Source organism: Sturnira hondurensis, unplaced genomic scaffold (genome assembly GCF_014824575.4).
Source record: "Sturnira hondurensis isolate 20B ecotype Veracruz unplaced genomic scaffold, ASM1482457v3 Scaffold0007208, whole genome shotgun sequence".
In the NCBI taxonomy this organism is placed as follows: Eukaryota; Metazoa; Chordata; class Mammalia; order Chiroptera; family Phyllostomidae; genus Sturnira; species Sturnira hondurensis.
The window spans coordinates 3,397,710-3,408,302 of record NW_028079839.1 but is presented as its reverse complement, the minus strand read 5'-3'; the positions used below and the strand labels follow the sequence as shown (position 1 = coordinate 3,408,302).

Genomic DNA, 10,593 nt, shown 5'->3' with positions numbered 1-10,593 from the left:
CGCCCAGGCACCACCAGCAAAACGATAAATGGGCGCAATCTTTCCAAAAATAAAATAACCCCAGTGTTTGGAGTGGGATATGAGGCAACCGTTAACATCATAGTCAAAACTAAACTTGACTATCATTAAAAAATAAATGTTAAACGATGACATGAAAAAAAATAAATATAAGCTTGACTGACAAGGCAATATTGTACCGATACAGCATTACATTAACCAGGTGCATGGAACATGCTTTCTACATAAGCACCTGCTTGGGGGGCCAGCAAACGCGACCGGCAGGCCACACCCCGCCCGTGGCCTGCTCCTGTGGGGTTCGAGGGCACCCGCTCACTCAGGCAGCGGGGCGCTGTGTGCCCGATGCGACAGTTGCGGAGTGGGCAGCACAAACACCCGAAAAGCCTGAGGGAAGGAGTCGCTGTCTGGTATTTTGTGCTAGTTCAGATCTGTTACTGAAAGTGTTTGGAGCCCTGAGCTACGTAAATATGCCGTAGGGGCTGGACAGGGGTAGGAGGGTTCCCAGGAAAGTCGTGTATTTGAAGGCCAGGAGACGGGAGGTAGACCTCAAGGTCAAGGGCCATGTCCAACAGGGGTTCCAGGAAAAGGCCTTGGGTGCGGGTGGGTCCCTGGAGAAGACAGTCAGTGTGGTTACTACAAGGCCCGAACAAGCTGGTGGGAGGGAACCGGAGCCAGAAGTCTGGGCCACTGCCCACACAAGGTGTCTGACCACGAGAAACAGACATTTTAATCACAAGAAAGAGAGCGGAAACCACACGGTGTTCACAGGCAGAGCAGTGAAAAGGGGGGTTTTGGGGCTCGGGGCAGGGTCGTGCTGCCCAGCCCCACCTTCCAGAACCCACAGAACACAGGAACGGGCGAAATCCCTCCAGAGGGCAGGTCAGTTTTCTTCGTCAATCTACTCGTGTCCTCTCAGACCCCGGACTCACTTCAGTAACTTCCGTCCTTTTGTTCCCTTAAAACCTGATTTAAAAGCCCATATTTCTGTGTAACTAGACCAGATATCATCTACATTGTTTGCAAAACTGAGTCCTTCTCAGATGTCACACACAAAACCATCCCAAACACCCAGATTGTTCAGGCAAGGAGGCCATTACGGAAGGGCATGGTGTGAATTTTTTCGGGATGTGAAAATATACACTTTAATATCACAAGTTAGTAATTAGTAGAGTAGGATAAAGTCATAATCCAAAACAATAATCTTTATTACCAAAATAGAGATTAAACACAATTAAAATGAACAATATTCCCAGCCATAATTGCTAATCAATTAACTGAGAAGGTATATTACTGTAATCTTCCTGGTCCCCAATTTACCCTTCCTATGTTTTTCCACTTTCTATAATATAAGACGGAGACTAGTTAAAAGCATCCATCTACCGAGCCTTCCTGTAATTATGGCTGTGGTATGCAGGCACCTCATCCTCAGCTGAGCGCCCTCACCCGCCCACAAGGGGCAGGAGAGCTTGTCCCTAACTGTGAAGGTCAATGCCGGTTCTAGCTGGCATTCTCCAGCTGCCTTTGGGGGAGCGCGCACATTAGTAAACCGTCGTAGGCCAGCATCCTTTCCCAGTGGCCCTTGCGCCTGCCTGCTCTAAACAACCTCGCTGGGAAAGACCCCGCCCAGGACCCCGTGCTCCGCCCTGCGAGAGGTGACACACACTGGAGATGATGGCTTCCCCTTCACGCCGGGGACAAACCAGGAAAGTCAGTCCCAAAGCCCAAGTCACCGAGAAGCCACACTACTCTGCATTTCCACACCCAGGGAGGAAATTTTCAAAATCAAACTTCAGTGCTTTCCTGACTTTTAAAAAATGTGGTTAGAGATACTTTCCACGGGCATGTTGGAAAGACGGGGCTCTGAGCCACTAGGCGAAGCCTTGGCCCCTCCTGCAGAAAGCGGCACTGCGGGGGCGGCGGGGGGGGGGGGAGGCTTCCCCGTGAATGACCTACCCTCAGGGGTCTTTGAAACTGCGGTGGCAGGACAAAGGCCAACGCAGAGAGGCCCTGGCGCCCTGACCCTGCCCTGCCCCCTGCCCTCCAGCCCCCGGGGAAGTGCGTGCAAGCCCCAGGCGACTGTCTCTCAGGGGGGTCCTGCAGGCTGCGTGGCCCTCCGTGGCTGGCAGTGCAGGGTGGCTCCTCCCACCTGAGGCCTGTGCAGGTGGGCGGCCCCGGAGGGTCTGGAGAGACCAGCCAGGAGACAGATGTCCTGGGGCCGTCGCCGGGGCCCTGCTGGCCAGCGACCTCTCCACTTTGCTTGCTCCCTGCATTCGTCACAGTTTCGCAAAAGGTTCCTACAAAAAGAAGCTGCACCGTAGATCTCCACTGTGCTCCCCGACTTCTCCCAGTGCAGGGAAGCCCCAGGAGGACACACCAGTTGTCAGGGGCGTCCCCGAGGCCCTCGTGGAGGCCTCGGCCAATGGCAGGGCCGCCAGCTGCGCTGTGTTCCTCGGGAAGCCTGTGACTCACATGTGGGCAATGGAGGCTGCACAGCAGGCCTGGGGGAAGAGGAGGATCTAGCTCCCCCAGCACACACTGCCCTTCAAGCCTCCTTGCCCCTCCTCCTGTCCCCCTGCCCCTGCGCACTGAGCACGCTTAGAACCGAGGGCTCTGCTGCTCCTGGGGCTGCGGCAGCCCGGCCCACGGTCCTGTCCCCCAGCTTGTGTGGCCTCCCCATCCCCAGTGGGTGGGTCCCACTGTCAGCCAGGGCTGGACCGGGACACCCTGCCCATCCCAACAGAGCAGCTCAGAGCCCCTGCCGGGCTGGAGCATTTGGGGAAAGCCTCCTGGAACAATCTCCCCCACCCCCAGGCGAACAGAGAAAAAGACAAGGGCAGGAAGGGTTTGTGGGTGGGCGGCAGAAAAGGGCTGAGCGAGCCGAGCCTTACTCCAACGGAGGGAGAATCGAGTAGCTGCAAGGCTGAGGGGGCACGGTACAGCCGCCCACCCCCGGGAGGCTGACCAGGGGCACGGGGGCCGGACTACAGTTAATGCCGTGCTCCAGTCAACTCCAAGTGCAGGTGGCTTCGGAAAAGCGGCTGACTCGAAGCCCTGACTTTATTTTTGCAGGGACGTTCCCTCAGTGTCTACGTTCCGTTCCGTCTGGACCTTGGAGATGTAATCCAGGGCTCTCACCGTCCCCCACGTGGAGAAAGGCTGAAGACCACGCTTTCAAGGACAAGTACCTACACCTGTGGCTTTGACAGCCCGCTGGGGTGGGGCGCGGGATGACGGCCCGAACCCGGCCTTCTGAATCTGACCTTCCATTAGGTTTCCCAGGAAAAAGCGAAAGAGAGAAGAGCGGGCCTCACAGGAAGCAGGGCATGACCTTGACCTTGGAAAGTCCCAACTGGACCTCGGCCACCTCGGAGACAATGAACTCGCCCTCTGGGCCCCCCCCAACACACACCCAGGCTCCCGCGTTCTCTCCAGGGTCCCACACAATGCGGGTCTGGCGGAACCAGGTGAAGGCGCCAGGAGAGGACGAGAACGCGTGAAAACTTTGCTCATAGATATTCTTCGGAGGTGTCCAATCCGGCTGCCTTTGTTTGTTTGCACAATGGATCTTATCTGTGGGTAAGGGCTGTGTTCAGGCCTATTATCGCCCCATAAAAGGCTCGGGGCCGTCTTGCCCCTTGCTCAGCCGCACCGCCGTGGCACCGCGCATTTAATCGAAGCGCCAGCTCTGGGGAGAGCCTTTGGAGACTCGGCCCTTTCTCCTGGCGCCGTTATCTCCCCTTCCTTGTGTTAGGGAGGCATAAAAATCACAAAAAAGTCATTCTCAGTATATTCTCCCTGATAATTATTGTCAGACTTGGAGATAAGCCCCCTACGTGATGTAATGTGTGTTAGCCGGGTCCCCTGAATGCAAATCCTGCCGCCGCGGTGGCCCAGACAAAGGTGGCCCGCCATCGCGGGCCCCGCGTCCCGCCGCAGACAAGGGAGCGCTTTGATGTTTCCGTGTTTTGATAAGGCTCGATCTGGGGGCCTTTATCTCCACGGTTATATTTAAAGATGACATTCTACCCTGCAGCTTCTCCTATTGTTTGACCTCAATTGTCGCCAAATGTTGATGTTTTAGTCAAACTCGCCCGGCCTAATGAAAGGCCTGCTCCCAATTTAAGGGAAATTATTTAAATGCAGAGTATCCTATACACGGTGGCTTCAAAAAGAACTAGGTGGTTAATCAAAAGTTAATTGTATAATTCTCATGCAGATTAGGGCCTCTTGCAAATGAATCCCAGGTCGGGATGATTGAGAAAAGGAGAGCGGCGTCAATGCACAGGGGCCCGGCGCCGGCAAACAATCAGCCGGGTTTAATTTGTGGTAAACAAAGTGAGGATACACCAGGGTCTCCAAAGGAGAAAAAAGGTGAAAATAAATTAAAGCACAACATACAGATATGATCTTTTTGTTCCAGGCCATCTTTGAAAAACATAAACTAAATGAATAAAAACCACCCATTAATATTTACCGGAAGCCGAGGACCACACAAAGACCAGCCAGCGCGGCTGCGCGCGACCTGAGGAGGGGCCTGGGGCGGCAGATGGTCCCTCTCCTCTGCCACCTGGACTTCCACCGCCGCTCCCTCCGTGCGGAATGCCACACAATGCCAGGTCCCCGCTCGGGGGTCCGGAGGAGGCACACCTGACTACCTGGCTTTGTCTTCTAAGAGATGTCGACCACCTGCCCTGCCAGGGGATGGCTGGCTGAGAGTAACATGCGTCGGATCAGAAATGAGCAGAGGGACCCAGTCCTGGCTCCCAGGGCGGGGGGCCTGGAGTGGGGGTGGTTGCCTGCCGGCTACAATCCCACTCGAAAGTGGTTTCCAATCAAGAGAGGGAGGCGTGGGGGTCTGACCACCTCCCTGTATCCCGGACAGCCAGTGTGTCCCCCGCCGTCTGTCCACCTGCCCCAGCTGACGGCCTGGCCCTGCTCTTCCAGAGGAGACGAGGTGCAGGGAGAAGCCGGGTGCCCTCGCCCCCTCCCCGTGTCTCCAGCAGAACAAGTGCCGGTTCAGAGACCCTGTCTCCACTGAGCAAGGTCCTGGCATCTCTGCTCAGTCATCGCCGGCCCGGCCGGGGAGAGTTCCGGGAGGCGCCCCGGGCCCTGGGGGATGTGGTGGGACCCCACTCTCCAGGCAATGGTGAGCGCCCAGGACGCCACAGCCCTGTCCCAGTCCCGTGCGCTGTGACCCAGCGGGACCAGACAGTGGAGACACGGAGCAGGCCGGAGACATTCCTTTCCAAGATGAGTTGTAGGGGTCAGAAGTTGCTCTGCTCCCAGCCCTGGGATGGATTCAGCAGACCGACCACGTCTTCCCGCTCTCCCACAGCTCGGCTGCCCCCCTGCAGCGGGGGGGGGGGGGGAGTTGACNGGGGCGGGGGGGGCGGGGAGAAGGCTGCAGCAGGTCACTGCAGCTGGCCTGCCATCCCTCCACCACAGGGGTCCCCCAGGCCTCCTGTTCCGATGATGACAGGCACAGGAAGCTGGCAGAGGCCTGGCCAGGCACTGAGCAGTCCCGTGTCGCTTCAGTGGGCACCTCCTGCCCCACCCATCCAGACTTGCATGAGCACCCGGGGCTGTGGGAACAAAGACCACACACTGGTTGTGTCAAAAGGACAGACATTTATTGTCTCAGTTTCTGAGCCCAGAAGGCCAAAGTCAAGGTGTGGGCAGGGCAGGGCCCTCGGGAATGCACTGGAGGAGGAGCCTTCCTGCCTCCCGCTGCTCTGGCTCCCATCCCTGCTATCCCTCTGCGTCTGTGTCCCCCACCTGGTGGCCTCTTCCAAGGACACCTGTCACTGGAGGATGGACCACCATGGCCTCATGGGGACTAATCAGAAGTGACCCTATTTCCAAATAAGGTTGCATTGGGAGGTTACTGGGGGTCACCTTTTGGGGGGGGTGTGAGACACCTCCCCAGGTCTGCCCTGACCTGGCCTCCCGTTGCTCCCTTGGATGCCCTCCCGCACCACCCGCCCCCCCCGCCCCCCACGACCTCCCACCGCCAGTCCTGAGCTGCATCTTTGCACGCACACCACGGCCCCTAAGGGTACCCCGAGCTCCAAACAGAGCTCCGACTCCGACGGGGAGGGAGTTGGCACTCAGCACGGGGCCTCAGGGACGAGATCAGGGGAGCGAATACCATTCCCCCGCCACCTCGGGGCTCAGAGGGACGGCCTCTTCTGTCCGGCCAAACCTGGCCCCCGCCCCCGAGACGTAGCCCTTTCCACGCTGAGCACCACCTGCCCTCCCTCCCCGGCACCTCCGGGTGCCCTGGCAGCCTCTTGTCCGCCACCTAGTGGCCGCTCCGCGGAACCGCACCGCGTTATCCCCTGCTGCGGGGGAGCTGGCTCGCTGCGCCCCCTCCCTGGAGAAACCTGCGGGCACCCCTGGAATAACCTCACGGGTGAGGGAAAGCCTCAACTGCCGGCCGACTTTTCAAAGTCGCCACTCTGGTCCTCTGGGCCCGCATGGCAGAGCTGTGGGTTCATGCAGAGCCGGTCACTGCGGCCTAATGACGAACGGAGTAGGGGCGGGCGCTCGGCGGGGCTGCGGGGAGCAAACCAGCGGGCAGCGCCCCCGTTTTACCCCGCGGGCCTCGCCCAGGGTCTTGGGCCCACCGGGGCCGCTGCCTCGTAAATCTCAGCGAGTCTTCCATTAGAGAGAAACCTTTGCAACTAAACCGCCCGGTAACACACATTTCTCATGAAAACGCACGGGGTTTCTAAATATTAACACATAAATAACACACGGGGTCTCTCTGACCCTTTTATCTCCTGTTCGCACCCCGTTTGTATCGATACGGAATATCGATACTGGTGCATAAATCATAGTCGGCATGGAAACTATGAGGCTTCTGGCAACAGCTAGTCACACGGGCCTCGGTCCTTGGAAAGAAACGTCGCTCCGGGGGCGGGGGCCCTTTGAGAGATGGGACATTTGTCTCCCTGGCGTCTCCCCGCCCCAGGCCGTGAACCCCCTGTCCCCGGACCACGTGGAAACGCGGATGGGAGAATGCCGGGGCACGGGGGCAGTGCTCACCTGGGGGGCACGGGGCAGCGGGGGGAGGGGCGGTGGGGCCCCGCGTCCCGCTCTGTCCTACGTTCGCAGCAGAGCAGTCACCGCCTCTGCAATCGCACGGGGACACCGCAGGGGCCCTGCCACCCCCTGTCCCGCCTGACCAGCTGTGGCGGACGTCCTCGCCCTGTGCTTGGGAAACGAAACTCGGAGAAAATGGTTTGCTCTGGAAGAGGAAGGGCAAAGGCTCAGCTGGGTCTTGTGGGTGCGCACAGCGCGGGGCGCCCCGTTCTCGGCACCCCCAGACTCTAAGGGGAACATCTGCAGGTCCTTCTTTGGCTGAATCCCGGGAAGGCCACCGCGCGCCCTCTGGTGGCCAGTCCTGGAGCCACACGGGCCGCCTCACCTGCACCAGCCTTCGCATCCGTCAATCAAAAGGAACAAGGTCAGACGGAATATATTTTTAAATGCCTTTTCTGGGTTACTATAGCAACTGAGGAACTGGTTTAAACCCAAAGTACAATTAAGCTGCTCCTTGTTTCATATTAATCTGGGAAGGAAAACAGCTTCATTTCCTCCTTGTCACACTCCAGCTTGCTGGTGCGGAGTTTCAGGGTCTCAAAAATGGGTTCCGAGTTCCCCTTCCTCCAGCTGGGAGCCCAGTCAGTTTCTGAGGGGCCACCGGGACCAGAGCAGCCAGCCCCAGACAGCTCTGCATGTGACTAACTGTCCCGAAAGAAGGAGCGGCCTCCTGGCGGCTCACTGCCCCCAAATGTTTCTCCTGGAGCCACTGGGTCTGAGGGAACGTTCCAGAGGCCGGCTGTCCTGCTTCAGCTGGGCTGGGCCCCAACTCCCCTTGGTTCCCTCGGCAAACACTGCCCTCTCTCGGCCCAAGTCCTCCACCTGCAGAATTAAATGAGATTAAAAGAGAGGAGAGATGAAAGGCACTTTTAGAAATAAATTTTTATCTTAGCATTTTTACTTAGAAAAGTTTTACGTGTAGGAAAAGTCGCATGGATGGTGCGCAGCATAACCGGCACCCCGTGCTGTGCATTCTGGGCTGTTAGGTGTGCGGGCGGTTGACTGGGTGCATTTGGACATTGCAGAATGTTCGTGGTAGGGAGCTGGTCCATCGTATCATTCAGTTGCCACTTCTATTTTGTGGCGAGACATTTAATAGCTACTGTCTTAGCACTTTTGAAGTGTGTAAAGCAGTGTCATTGACCGCATTCACCATGCTGTGCATAGGGTCCCCGGAAATGACCCACCTCGTAACTATCAGTATGCACCCTAAGATCAGCCTCTCCCATCCCCCTGCCCCCCCAGCCCCTGGTAACCACCAGTCTAGTTGCCGAGAAAACAACATACTTTTGATGCAAAAGATTGTCGTCTCAGTTATTTTCTACATTTTATACATTTGGCTGTATTTTATTTCCTCTTGGACGATTTGAGAGAGTGGTTTTCATGTTCCGAGGAGTAGGCTGGATTTTTGTATGGTTTGGTCAAAGACATCTCGGACATTTCCAGTTTTACTGAATCCTAATTAGAGAATATGGCCTGGGAAATGTCTACTTCTGGGGCCTGTCTGAGGGTCTCTCTGAGTGTACACAATGCAGAAATACCGTGTGTGTGTGTGTGTGTGTGTGTGTGTGATGAGAACCTGAAAATGGCTCCGCCCTCTAAGCTGCATCCACACGCATGTTCTCGGGTCTTTGTTCACGGCAGCATTTGACTCTTCTGCGTCTCAACTCATTTCTTGCCTACGTGTTCCACCGCAGACCTGCGAAGAAGCCCAAGCCCCCGCCCGTGAATGTGCCCTGTCTGCCTGGGCCGCTCCACACGACTCACTCAGAAGCTCCCGAGCCTGCTGCGCTGAGCCTCGTCAGAGATGCATGGCTAACGTGAAAGACGAAGGCCTTTCCCTAAGAGTTCCGGACCCTATTTTCTGCAGAAAGGTCCAAGGAGCCTGAGGGGTTCTGCTCTAGCTTCCTCCTTCCTGGGGGCGGGGTGGTGGGGCCCTGACCGGCCCCGCCCCATCCTGCCATCTGTCCCTCCGGCTTCAGTCCCCCACCCCCACTCCCCCCACCCCCTGTGGACTGGAGTGTAAACAGGAAGGGCAGGTGGTTGGGCCTAACCCCGCCTGCTGATGCCCTACTGCTCTGCTGAGCGGCTGCTGGGAGACTGGCTGGGACCGGCCGGGAGACCCCCAGCAGCACAGGGGTGGGTGCAGCTTCCTTCCTCCTCAGACGGAGCAGAACCTGAAAATGGCTCCCCACCAACGATACTTCTTCCAGCCCCACCCCTGTCCCCGTCCCCACAGTCAAAGGCTGTCCTTGAGGGACTGAGCCACCAGAGAGCAATGGGCCTGCCCCGCCACCCCCACCCGCCTGTGCCGGGAGGAACTGCCTGCTGGACAGAGGGACCTGGGTGCCTGTGAGAAGCTTCCACATCAGAACCCCAATTACTCAAGCCTTTTGTTTTCCAAAGCGGCTTTGGGTAGCAATGCTGCAACTATCCTACATATATGATGGGCCTGGATGAAAAAAATAAAGTACTGTGAATCAAGAGAACCAGGGTTTCCTGGTTGGAAAGGAGGGCGACCAGCGTGGAGTAGAGGATGGTCGGACTCGATCCGGTGGCATCTGGACAGCTGGACAGAGAGGCGGTGGGCAGACACCCACACACCACTCCTGCGGCCATCTGCTCTGAGACACTCCAGGGGGACACAGTGTCGGGGGCACTCCACAGCCCAGACCGTGTGCAGGGACAGGACATGATGGGTCTGGCACACCATGTTGTGCCAAAAATCAAGGAAGTGACCCGAGGGTAGGGAGGGCAGGTTGAAAGGACACAGGGGCCAGATGCCAGTGCCCCAGTCTGGGACAGCTCGAGCTTCAAAATAGATAAGGACAGTGACAGGTTACAGCCCAAAGAACAACCCAGGAGCGTGTGAGACCACACTGACAGAGAAGAATTCAAAACCAACCAAAAGTGGGCAGGGACAGCCCCTAGTCCCAGGAGAATCCTCCCTCACGCAGATGGAATGCGGGAATTTCTAACGACATCACCGTCACCGTTGCTTTGAGCAGACATACCCACGGGTGAGAGAACTAGTGAGAATTTTGTGAGAGAAGGGTCGTTACGGCGTTTCGGAGAACCACTCCCAAGGCACTTACTAATTGCAAAGAGAAAAGACAGAACCCTGCCAGACAGCCTCCAACCGAAAGACCACTGGAGTCTCCAGGGAAGGAACTGGTGGGTGCCAATGTCCCCCCCCCGCCACGTTGGGGCACTGGGGAGCATGCATCACTTCATGTCTCTTAAGATCCTCGTTAAAAATGCAAAACTTGACTTTTATATCAGGCAAACCCAAAGTGAGGGCCATTCTGTAAAATAACTGGCCTGTACCCCTCAAAGTTATCCAGGTGGTAAAAGACCAAGAAAACCCAGAAGCCAGGGCAGGCCGAAGGGGTCCAAGGAGACAGGACACTTCACGGTGGGCGGGGGGGGGGGAGAGAAGAGAAAGGGGACGTCAGCAGAAAGCTAGCGACG

The 10,593-nt window shown here is 57.1% G+C and overlaps 1 long non-coding RNA gene across 1 annotated transcript; it reads right to left on the bottom strand.

The window, feature by feature from the left end:
• Positions 1-7,487: 7,487 nt before the first annotated feature.
• LOC118990618 (uncharacterized) lies at positions 7,488-9,034 on the bottom strand. The gene is made up of 2 exons (XR_005067271.1): positions 8,890-9,034; positions 7,488-7,944 (listed from the first exon to the last, which is right to left on the bottom strand). It is a non-coding gene; the product is annotated as an uncharacterized LOC118990618 (long non-coding RNA).
• Between the last annotated feature and the right edge of the window lie 1,559 nt (positions 9,035-10,593).